The sequence below is a fragment of the Cervus canadensis genome, chromosome 12 (genome assembly GCF_019320065.1).
Source record: "Cervus canadensis isolate Bull #8, Minnesota chromosome 12, ASM1932006v1, whole genome shotgun sequence".
Lineage (NCBI taxonomy): Eukaryota > Metazoa > Chordata > Mammalia > Artiodactyla > Cervidae > Cervus > Cervus canadensis.
Genome location: NC_057397.1, coordinates 59508412 through 59518596, shown reverse-complemented (window position 1 = coordinate 59518596; position 10185 = coordinate 59508412). Strand labels below are relative to the sequence as shown.

General features: G+C 41.6%; 1 non-coding gene across 1 annotated transcript; it reads left to right on the top strand.

The window, feature by feature from the left end:
* The first annotated feature begins 9588 nt into the window (after nt 1–9588).
* Nucleotides 9589–9695, top strand: LOC122451527. The gene has a single exon (XR_006272431.1). It is a non-coding gene; the product is annotated as a U6 spliceosomal RNA (small nuclear RNA).
* Nucleotides 9696–10185: the final 490 nt, after the last annotated feature.

Here is a 10185-nt window from a genome sequence, read left to right as displayed (position 1 = left end):
ATCGGTTTGTGTGACTCATAGAATACAGCAGAAAAGATGGAATGTCACCGCCAAAATTAAGTTATAAAAGATACCATGATCTCCCTCTCTCTCTCTTTCTCACTTGGTCTTGGGGAAGCCAGCAGTCATTTCTGAAGGATACTCACACATCCTTGTGGAGAGATTCACATGGCAAGTAATTGAGCCCTTCGTCCAACAGCCCATGAAACAAGTATGTGAGTGAACTCGGGAAGAGATCCTCTGGCCTTCAGGTGACTGCGGACCTGGCTGATGGCTTGACCACAACCTCATAAGAGACCACAGCCAGGACCACCCAGCAGAGCTGCTGCCACATTCCTGACTCTCAGAAACCAAGTGAGCCAATGGTTTTGTTGTTTCAAGTCGATAAATTTTGGGGTAGATTGTTACACAGCGTGCATGCGTGCTAAGTCGCTTCAGTTGTGTCCGACTCTTGGTGACCCCTATGAACTGTAGCCCCCTCCCAGGTTCCTCTGTCCATAGAATTTTCCTGGCAAGAATACTGGAGTGGGTTGCCATGCCCTCCTCCACGGGATCTTCCGGACCCAGGGATCAACTCTACGTCTCCTGTAACTCCTTCATTGCAGGCAGATTCTTACCTGCTGAACCACTGGGGAAACCCTATTACACAGCACTAGATAACAAATATATCATTATTCCATTTAAAAAAATGTTTGCATATTCAAAAATACAAGCAGAGCTCCTAAAATTTTCACTTTATTATGAGTCGTTGAAATGATAAAGGCACTTGTAAAGCAGAGAATTACTTAACATCTAATGCCGTATTACCCTTCTGCTTCACTGACTATGCTGAAGCCTTTGACTCCATGGATCACAACAAACTGTGGAAAATTCTTCAAGATTTTTGGAGTATAAAATACCAGACCACCTTACCTTCCTCCTGAGAAATCCGTATGCAGGTTAAGAAGTAATAACTAGAACCAGACATGGAACAACAGACTGGTTCCAAATAGGAAAAGGAGTATGTCAAGGCTGTATATTGTTACCCTGCTTATTTAACCTGTATGCAGAGTACATCATGCGAAATACCAGGCTGGATGAAGCACAAGCTGGAATCAAGATTTCTGGGAGAAATATCAATAATCCCAGATATGCAGATGACACTACCCTTAAGGCAGAAACTGAGGAGGAACTAAAGAGCCTCTTGATGAAAGTGAAAGAGGAGAATAAAAAAGCTGGCTTAAAACTCAACATTCAAAAAACTAAGATCACGTCATCTGGTCCCATCAGTTCATGCCAAAGGATGGGGTAACAATGGAAACAGTGACAGACTTCATTTTCTTGGACACCAAAATTACTGCAGATAGTGACTGCAGCCATGAAATTAAAAGACTTTTGCTCCTTGGAAGAAAAGTTAAAACAAACTAGACAGCATATTAAAAAGCAGAGACATTACTTTGCCAACAAAGGTCCATATAGTCAAAGCTATGGGTTTTTCATTAGTCATATATGGATGTGAGAGTTGGACCATAAAGAAAGCTGAGCCCTGAAGAACTGATGCTTTTGAACTGTGGTGTTGGAGAAAACTCTTGAGAGTCCCTTGGACTGCAAGGAGATCCAACCAGTCCATCCTAAAGGAAATCAGTCCTGAATATTCATTGGAAGGACTGATGCTGAAGCTAAAACTCCAATAATTTGGCCACCTGATGTGAAAAACTGACTCACTGGAAAAGACCCTGATGCTGGCAAAGATTGAAGGTAGGAGGAGAAGGGGATGACAGAGGATGAGATCATTGGATGGCATCACTGACTTGATGGACATGAGTTTGAGTGAGCTCTGGAAGTTGGTGACAGACAGGGAAGTCTGGTCTGCTGCAGTCCATGGGGTCTCCAAGAGTCGGACATGACTGAGCCACTGAACTGAACTCTGAATGCCTTCCATGTCACAAAATCACAGGCAGTTCTGACTTCAAGCCACCAGTGCTACAAAAAGTATGCGGCAGCCAGAGATAGAATAAGAAATGCAAGATTAAATCTGGGATTCCAGGGTAATTTCTGTGGGTCCCTCCTTCTGGACAATTTATGATTCTGGTAGAAGCCAAAGAACTCTATTTCTCTAAAATCCTTAAGATAAAGACTGGTCACCTTACTTCATCTCTCTTCATTCCTACAGCAGTCTTAAGTTATTAAATTGCTTTAAATACCAGCTGGAAAATGCAATGAGTATTTAAGATACAATGTGCAGAGCACTTTGCCTGGGGCACATACTCAATGAAAGGAAGTCTCAGGAGGCAAGACTGAGTAAGCTGATGTCTTTTTGGTAAATTGATGTCTTTTTGCTCTTGGCCATTAGAGCTGGGATGAGCCATACAGGAGCCAGGCACCAGCTGGCCCAATGAAGTGCCAGATTCCTAAAGGCAACCTGATAGTTCCTCAGGTCTGTGGTCTTGGTACCACTGCTTGCCTGTTTTAAAAAAAAATCCCTGGGCATACGGAAGGGCATGTTACAAATACAGATTCCTGAGCCTCACCCCTGGGGATTCTAAGTCATTAAGTTAGAGGTCGGGTCAGGAAATGTGCATTCATGACAGCCTCTTATGGAGATTCTACAGACATCCAGGTTTGAGACCGAGTTCTAAGAGATTCTCGGTGGGCAGGCTCTGTTACCTCCAAGTATTACGTGCTCATTCTATCTCTCAATCCAGAGCCTCATCGTAAAACTGTCCTTGATAATTTCTGAGACTCTTTTGTTTATGGGGACCTACATGGCTTTAGGGGACCTTGTTTCTTATACAGTTTCTGCTCCTTTTGCTTTCTTGGTTTGCGCATCACCTGATATTTTGGGAAAGAAATTCCCTGCTCCAAACTTGGTCCTTGGGAACTTCACGCTCAGCTTGGTCCTCACCAGCTTCCAGGGAAGAGTCATATCATTTTGCTTAAATGTCATACTTTAAAACAGAGTGCCTCCCTCAGCGCACACACATGCGTGCATATAGGCACACACGCACGCATGCGCGCACACACACACATAAACACACAAAACACACATACTTCCCACGCTCTCTCCCACCCAGGCAGGGGCCAGTGGAGGATGGAGAATCCAGCTGGTTCCACATTCGGGTTCTTGAAAGCCTTGTCTCCATACTCAATTCCATACATCCACTCCCCTGTAGCATCACGGTCAAATGAATGTGGACACTGAGCTCTGGATTTTGTTGCTTTCAAAAACATTTTTGGGGGTATAAAAAAATTAAACTCACACAGCAAGTAGAGAGAACAATACAATGAATCCTCATAGACCCATTCATCCAAATTCAGTAATTATGAAAAAATTTTCCACATTTACTTTATCTACTCTTTTTCTCCCTTCTGTTGCATTCTTTTCTTTCAAGCCAGCTTCAGACATTTCAGATATCTAAATTGGGCAATACTATGAGGCTGTCCTTCTGGTAAATCTTCTGTCTCCCTGTCTGGAAAACTACTATTTACAGACCAGTCATGGCCTCCTTCATATGGCTTCTGCATCCAATGCCCAAGCCCATCATGTCAATGTGCATCTCCGTATTATCACATACATTTCTTAAGCATGTTTCTTGTCTAAATCAAGATCCAAACCAGGTACACAAATTATGTTTAGTGGTTTGTCTTTTATACCCATTTTAATGTAGATTTTTCCCCACCCCACAAGCCACTGACTTATTGCAGTAACTAAGTCTGTTTCCCATAGCTTTCCCAATATTCTACATGTGTCTGTGTGGCTCCTTTGGAGTCATTCAACTTGCTTCCCACTCTTCCTTATTTCCAGAGGCTTGATTAGGTTGCTTCAGTTTTTTAAGCAATAGGTGATGCCACAGGCTTTTTCATGGAATATCTCAGAAAGCCTGTAGTATCTGGTTGTTTTGCTTTTATTGATGCTAAGATTGTTCAGTGGCTTTAGGGGGGTGACCAACCTGATAGCTCATTCTTAAGTTTCCTAGTACCGGTTCATCACATTAGTTTCATCCACTGACAATCCCAAGTGAGTTCTGAAGAATTTCTGCTACAACAGCACAACTGATCCACTGGTTAAATTTACCTACAGTCATCCATTGTACTTCTTTGCTCTGAACCTCCAGGTGATACGGCTTCCTTTCGTGACTGTATCGCCAAACTCTAGAAAACTGCTTCTTAAACCTTTAATGTGCATATAAATCCTATTAAAATATATAGGTCTAATTTAGGAGGCTTGAGGTTCTATATTTCTAACCAGCTTCCGGGCTATTCCAATATTGCTGATCTGTAGCTATACTTTACTGAGCAAGGCCCTAGGGCATCTCTAATAACTAAAATCCCACAGGAACCAGAAGCAGCTATGTATGGCGACTTGGAGATTTTTAAGAATCTGGCCCTGAGAATCAGGGAGTACATCTAAATTGGGCAACACTATAGGCTGTCTTTCTGGTGAATCTTCTGTCTTCCAATCTGGAAAACTACTACTTAGAGACCAATCATAGCCTCTTCATATGGCTTCTGCATGCAATGCCCGAGCCCATGAGGAGACCCTTCTCACTAGGCTGGACCACTTAGATTTAGCCTCTTCCTTCTCCTCTCCTTGTGCATATTTCTGCTTGTTAAGTTCTGCAACAAGAGATGGAAAAAGTACGGTGAAAAATGTTCTATGCTCTGGTTGTCTCCAGAACTTGGTATACTGGGAAGTACGTGGACCAGTATGTGCCATAGAGGACTCTCTGCTATCTTCAGAGTACCTTGGAAAAGGTCAGGGCTTTTGGCCAGACCCCCTGGAAGAACTGACAACATGTGATGCAGGGGAGGGAAGGGGCTGTACCAAGACCAGGGCAATAAAAGCAAATTGTCCCCAGCAGCGAAAGTCATCTGTCCCCACAGATGACTGCCCTAGAGTTTTTGCTGTCCAAATCTCAGTGCTCCCAATTGGCATCCACTCACTCATATCTCTTGGCTTGATGTCCTAGATCATGTACTAGTTTTCAGATCTCCTAAGGTTTCCCTCTGAGAAGGCAATGGCACCCCACTCCAGTACTCTTGCCTGGAAAATCCCATGGATGGAGGAGCCTGGTAGGCTGCAGTCCATGAGGTCGCTAAGAGTCGGACACAACTGAGCGACCTCACTTTCACTTTTCACTTTCACGCATTGGAGAAGGAAATGGCAACCCACTCCAGTGTTCTTGCCTGGAGAATCCCAGGGACGGCAGAGCCTGGTGGGCTGCTGTCTATGGGGTCACACAGAGTCAGACACTACTGAAGTAACTTAGCAGCAGCAAGGCTTCCCTGGTGGTTCAGATGGTATAGAAACTGCCTGTAATGGGGGAGACCCATGTTCGATCCCTGAGTCAGGAAGATCCCCCGAAGAAGGGAATGGCTACCCCCTTCAGCATTCTTGCCTGGAGAATTCCATGGACAGAGGAGCCTGGTGGACTACAGTCAACCAGGTTACAAAGAGTCCAACACGACTGAGTCACTAACACTTTACACCTTGGCTCTCTCACTTAAGCTTTAAGGTCCTTCCAAATATCCTTCTGGTATTTTTGGATCCATCTTCCAATTTCATGCATGCTTTATGGCTCTGCTTACACTTGTGATTATGGTGGGGGGATGGTCCCAAGCCTTGGACAAAGACAGCTCCCTCCTACATGTAGCCCTGCACACCCCACATCCAGCCACATTCAACTCAGGTCTCTGTATGCAGAAGACCAGTTGGGATGAATCTGAGCAACTGGAGTTAGATTGGGAAACATCTTAATTCCTAGATGAGGTTGCCCTGTGTGCACTGAGGAACTGCTGAAGATTATCAAGCAGGAAAGCAGCAGTTCCAGGAGATTAGGTTATTTGAATAAGTTTTCCAGGTTGAGACATTTTTAAGGGTATTTTGAGGCATCAACAACGAACATGCCTCATTAAAAATCTCAGAACATTCTGTCCTCCTGTAGCCCAGCCATGGTCTCTGGGTTCTCACTGTGACATTTTCCCCCGGGGTAAATGTCATCTCGTCTGTTTATTTATAGTTCATTTAGACCATCAAAGCAATAACAATTCTCAAAATAGAGATTGATGCTCTGATGATCAATGGGATACATGAAAAGTATTTTAATATAAGAATATAAGAGTGAAAATGAAAAGGGTGTTTTTTTTTTTGGCTGCACTAGGTCTTCATTGCTGCATGGGTTCAGTAGTCGGGGAGCGCTGACTTAGCTGCCCTGTGGCATGTGAGATCTTAGTTCCCTGATGAGGGATCAAACCCATGTCTCCTGCATTGGACGGTGGATTCTTAACCACTGCACCTCCAAGCAAGTCCAAGAGAGTGGTTTTAATATAAGTAATAACTTCCCTCTCATTTACTCCATCAACCCAATTTGTGTTATTTCTTTCAAGACCATGCCTAAAGTATTTTTCTGCTATGAAGCTATTCCTGACTACATCTACCACATCTTGAATCAGGAAGAACTTTACATTTAAAGCTAGGAGGTATCATGATACAGACTTTAGAATAAGGCAGATAAAGATTTGAATCCCAGATCTGTTACTTACATTATCCAAAATGAAGGTCAAATTTATCATCTGTATTATGAAGCTATCAGTTCTGTGTTATCTCTATTAACACTTATTTTTAACTCAGTGGCAGTCTCCCACTACTTTCTTGTTAAGATAACCCAGATCTATTCAAATATTGGGTGGAGATTCCTTGATCTCATGAGAGATGGATCCAGGTCTTGATTTGTACGGACCATGTGACCCAATTCTGGCCAATGAGATACAAGGTGAAGCCTGATGGGGGCTTCTGGGAAAGATTTTCATCCCTACAGTACGTGCTCTGTCTGCCTTCTTCCTGCTTTTAAACTTGGTTGTGTAAGAACATGGAAGTTTCTACTGTGAGAGGCGGATGAGTGCCAAGACACTGACTCAGAACTCTGAGTTATGAAACTGCTGACCAAATGCCAGTGATGGTGTTAAGTGCTGGGGAGACAATGAAGAGCCAGGAACAGATATTACCTCTGCCCCACTGGAGCTGAGTCTAGAGGAAGGCGATGGCCAGCAATCAGACACTGTGCAAGTAAATATGAAATCACAACTGTGACAAGTGTTTTCAAGAAGAGGAACATGTTCCTGGATTAATAAATCATGGAGAAATGTATCTTCCCAATATACCTATACATGATCTGGGAGAGTAGATGATACTTCTCTGGGGATGAGACAATGGAGCACAATCTGAATGAAGGTTAGGAGCTAGTTGGATGGGGGATTAAAGAGACCAAGTGATTTAGGGATACAGAACAGCAAATGCAAAGATATTGGGTAAGAGGGAACATGATAAATTTGCAATTGTACTTTTATTTTTTAATTTAATTTGATCAAAGTTGTATATTTATGGATGTAAACTACAATGTGTGTAAGCTATATGTAATTTTAAAAGTCAAATAATTACCTTGAGTAATAATATTGAAAATGATATAGGTTAATATCATCAAAAAATATCAATCCATGCCTCACTCCTCCCCACTTTCCAATCCCACTCCTCAGGGGCAACCCTTTTTCATTATTTGAGCTTTCTTTTTCAAATTCTAGCATTTGCTTCTATATTTCTAAGTAGTATGCTCACTGGTAAAACCAGAACACAGTTCTGTGACCCAGGTCTGGCCAATGAGATACAGGCATATAGGAGGCTTCTAGTGTCTGTGCTGGCATTTCTTTCTTCATAAATGACTTAGTTGAGGTAAGTGCCACCCTCTCCCCCTCCTTACTGTCTTAAGCATAGATGTAACGGCTAATGTTGAAGAGGTCATCTTGTGCCCACATGAAAAAGGTCAAGAGACTCTCAGAGATACCACAACTTAGTGTTGGGACCAATGCTAACTTTCAGAACTTTTTTTTTTTTTTCAAATGAGAAAAACTAAATCCCATCTTTCTAAACTACTGTTAATCAGCCTTGATATTACTAGCAGCCAAAAGCATTTCTAATTGATGTGTAGTTGCTAGTTTCTGATTTATGAATTTTGGGCAGTAGGTATTGACTTTCTGTTATAGAAGATGCCCATTTTGAGCTTCCCAGGTGACACTAGTGGTAAAGAACCCACCTGCCACTGCAGAAGATGTAAGAGAAATGGGTTCAATCCCTGGGTTGGGAAGATCCCCTGGAGGAGGGCATGGCAACCTACTCCAGTATTCTTGCCTGGAAAATCCCACAGACAGTAGAGCCTGGTGGGCTGCAGTCCATGGGATCTCAATGAGTCAGTCATGACTGACACGCACACGTGCAGATGGTAATTTAACTCTCACCATCTTCCACATCCTCATCACCCACCTAATACCAGTGTCTTCCTCCTTTTATCTTCCCAGGTGAGGTTTATCACTAGTAAATTATCATTCAGTAATTCTATTATAAAGATCATATGAATATTATTCACTGTCAAACCAAGTATGTAGTAAGATTAATTTGATTATATTTCCAGTCTTGTATAATTTTCCCCCAGTTACTGAATGCTAAATATTTGTTTAGTTTTCTCTGTACCTATTCCTAATACTTTTCATACCTTTAAACAGCATCTCAATATAATTTTCCATAATGTTAAACTTAACTGTTGGGTTCAACCCTTCACCCCCGACCCCAAGACCTCTGTTGGATGAGAGAATTTAGTTGCTCTCTAAGCCTGCTAAGCCATTATCATTCTCTGCCATCCCTCTAACTTTCTCCTCTGTTACCTCCCCTCTTTTCTGAATCTTAAGACTATTTCTTTCTTGGTTCTTTCTGTTCTCCCATGTCTTAATAGAGCGCATTGTCTAGTATCTTTTTGAGAAAGGATACAAGGTTTTAGAACTTGAGCTTCTGGAATTGAATTTTATTCTACTTTCATACTTCACTGATAACTTGTGGAGGTATATAATTAAGCATTTAAAGGTTTTTGTCCCCCCTAATATCTTGAAGCTGGCAGTATTGTTGAATGAGCTAACATATTCTGATTCTTCTTTTTTTTTTGGCCACGCCCCACAGCTTGTGGGATCTAGTTCACCAACTAGGATCATGGCAGGCTGTGAAAGCCCCAAATCCTAACCACTAGACCACCAGGGACTTCCATTTCTTCCCCTTTCTTTTTTTCTTATTCTTGATCCTTTGTGTCTGAGCAGTCTCCTCTTCGCTTGCTTCATTTTATTTTCATTTCATTTCTTTGGGCTAGAAAGATCAGCCCAGACATTTTATGATAATTGCTTCAATTTACATCATTTAGAACCCACTGTGCTGACCACTGTGTGGGTCATACCAATTAGAAGACTTAAAATACTTGAGCTGTTTAAAAATCATATTTTATCTTTTCTCTGATAATTTTCTTCCCAACATTTTTCCATTCTCTTTTTCTGAAATACCTCTTAGTCATGTGTTAGATCTATCTGCCTGATCTTACAATTGCTAATTTTTTTTCTTGTTTACTCTCTATTTTGTTTTTTTTTTTTTTTTTGTTCTACTTCCTGGGAGATTTCCTAGATTCTATCTTCAAATATACCATGGAAGGCTCTTTTTAGGCTTTCACATTGATATTTTAATGTCTATGAGCCATTTTTGACTCCCTGATGGTTGTTTCATTGCTTTTAAATAGTATGCTGGTGCTCACTTCGGCAGCACATATACTAAAATTGGAACAATATAGAGAAGATGAGCATGGCAAGTGTGCAAGGATGACAAGCAAATTCATGAAGCATTCCATAAAAAATTTAAAAAAAATAAGTAGTATGCTGTTCTTATTTCATGGATGCAATGTTTTCTCATATTTTAATTATACAATCTTTATTCCATCTTTGTACCACCTGTTTTCCTTAAAATCACTCTTTTAGTTACATTTTGGTCAAGTCTGCATTTTGGAGGCTTTTCTCAAATGTCTGACCCCTAACCTCTTATCTATATTTAAGAGTGTGGCAGAAAGAGCGCCTTAGAAACTCTCTGTATGAAGGTAGGACTTGTTGACTGATGGCCTTTGCTGAAAGGAGATGTATTAGAGAATAGCCCACTTTTTTCTTTCTTTCTTTTTTTCATTTCTTCCTTCCTTCCTTTCTCCCTCTCTTTTCTTTCTTCTCTCTTCCCCCACTCTCTCTCTCTTCCTGATTGGGAAACACCCACATCAGTATCTGCAGATCTTTTCTCTAAGACCTTACAGTTAATCCAAAGAAAGATCTTCTGATCTCCTACTTTGAGGAGAGGCGTGG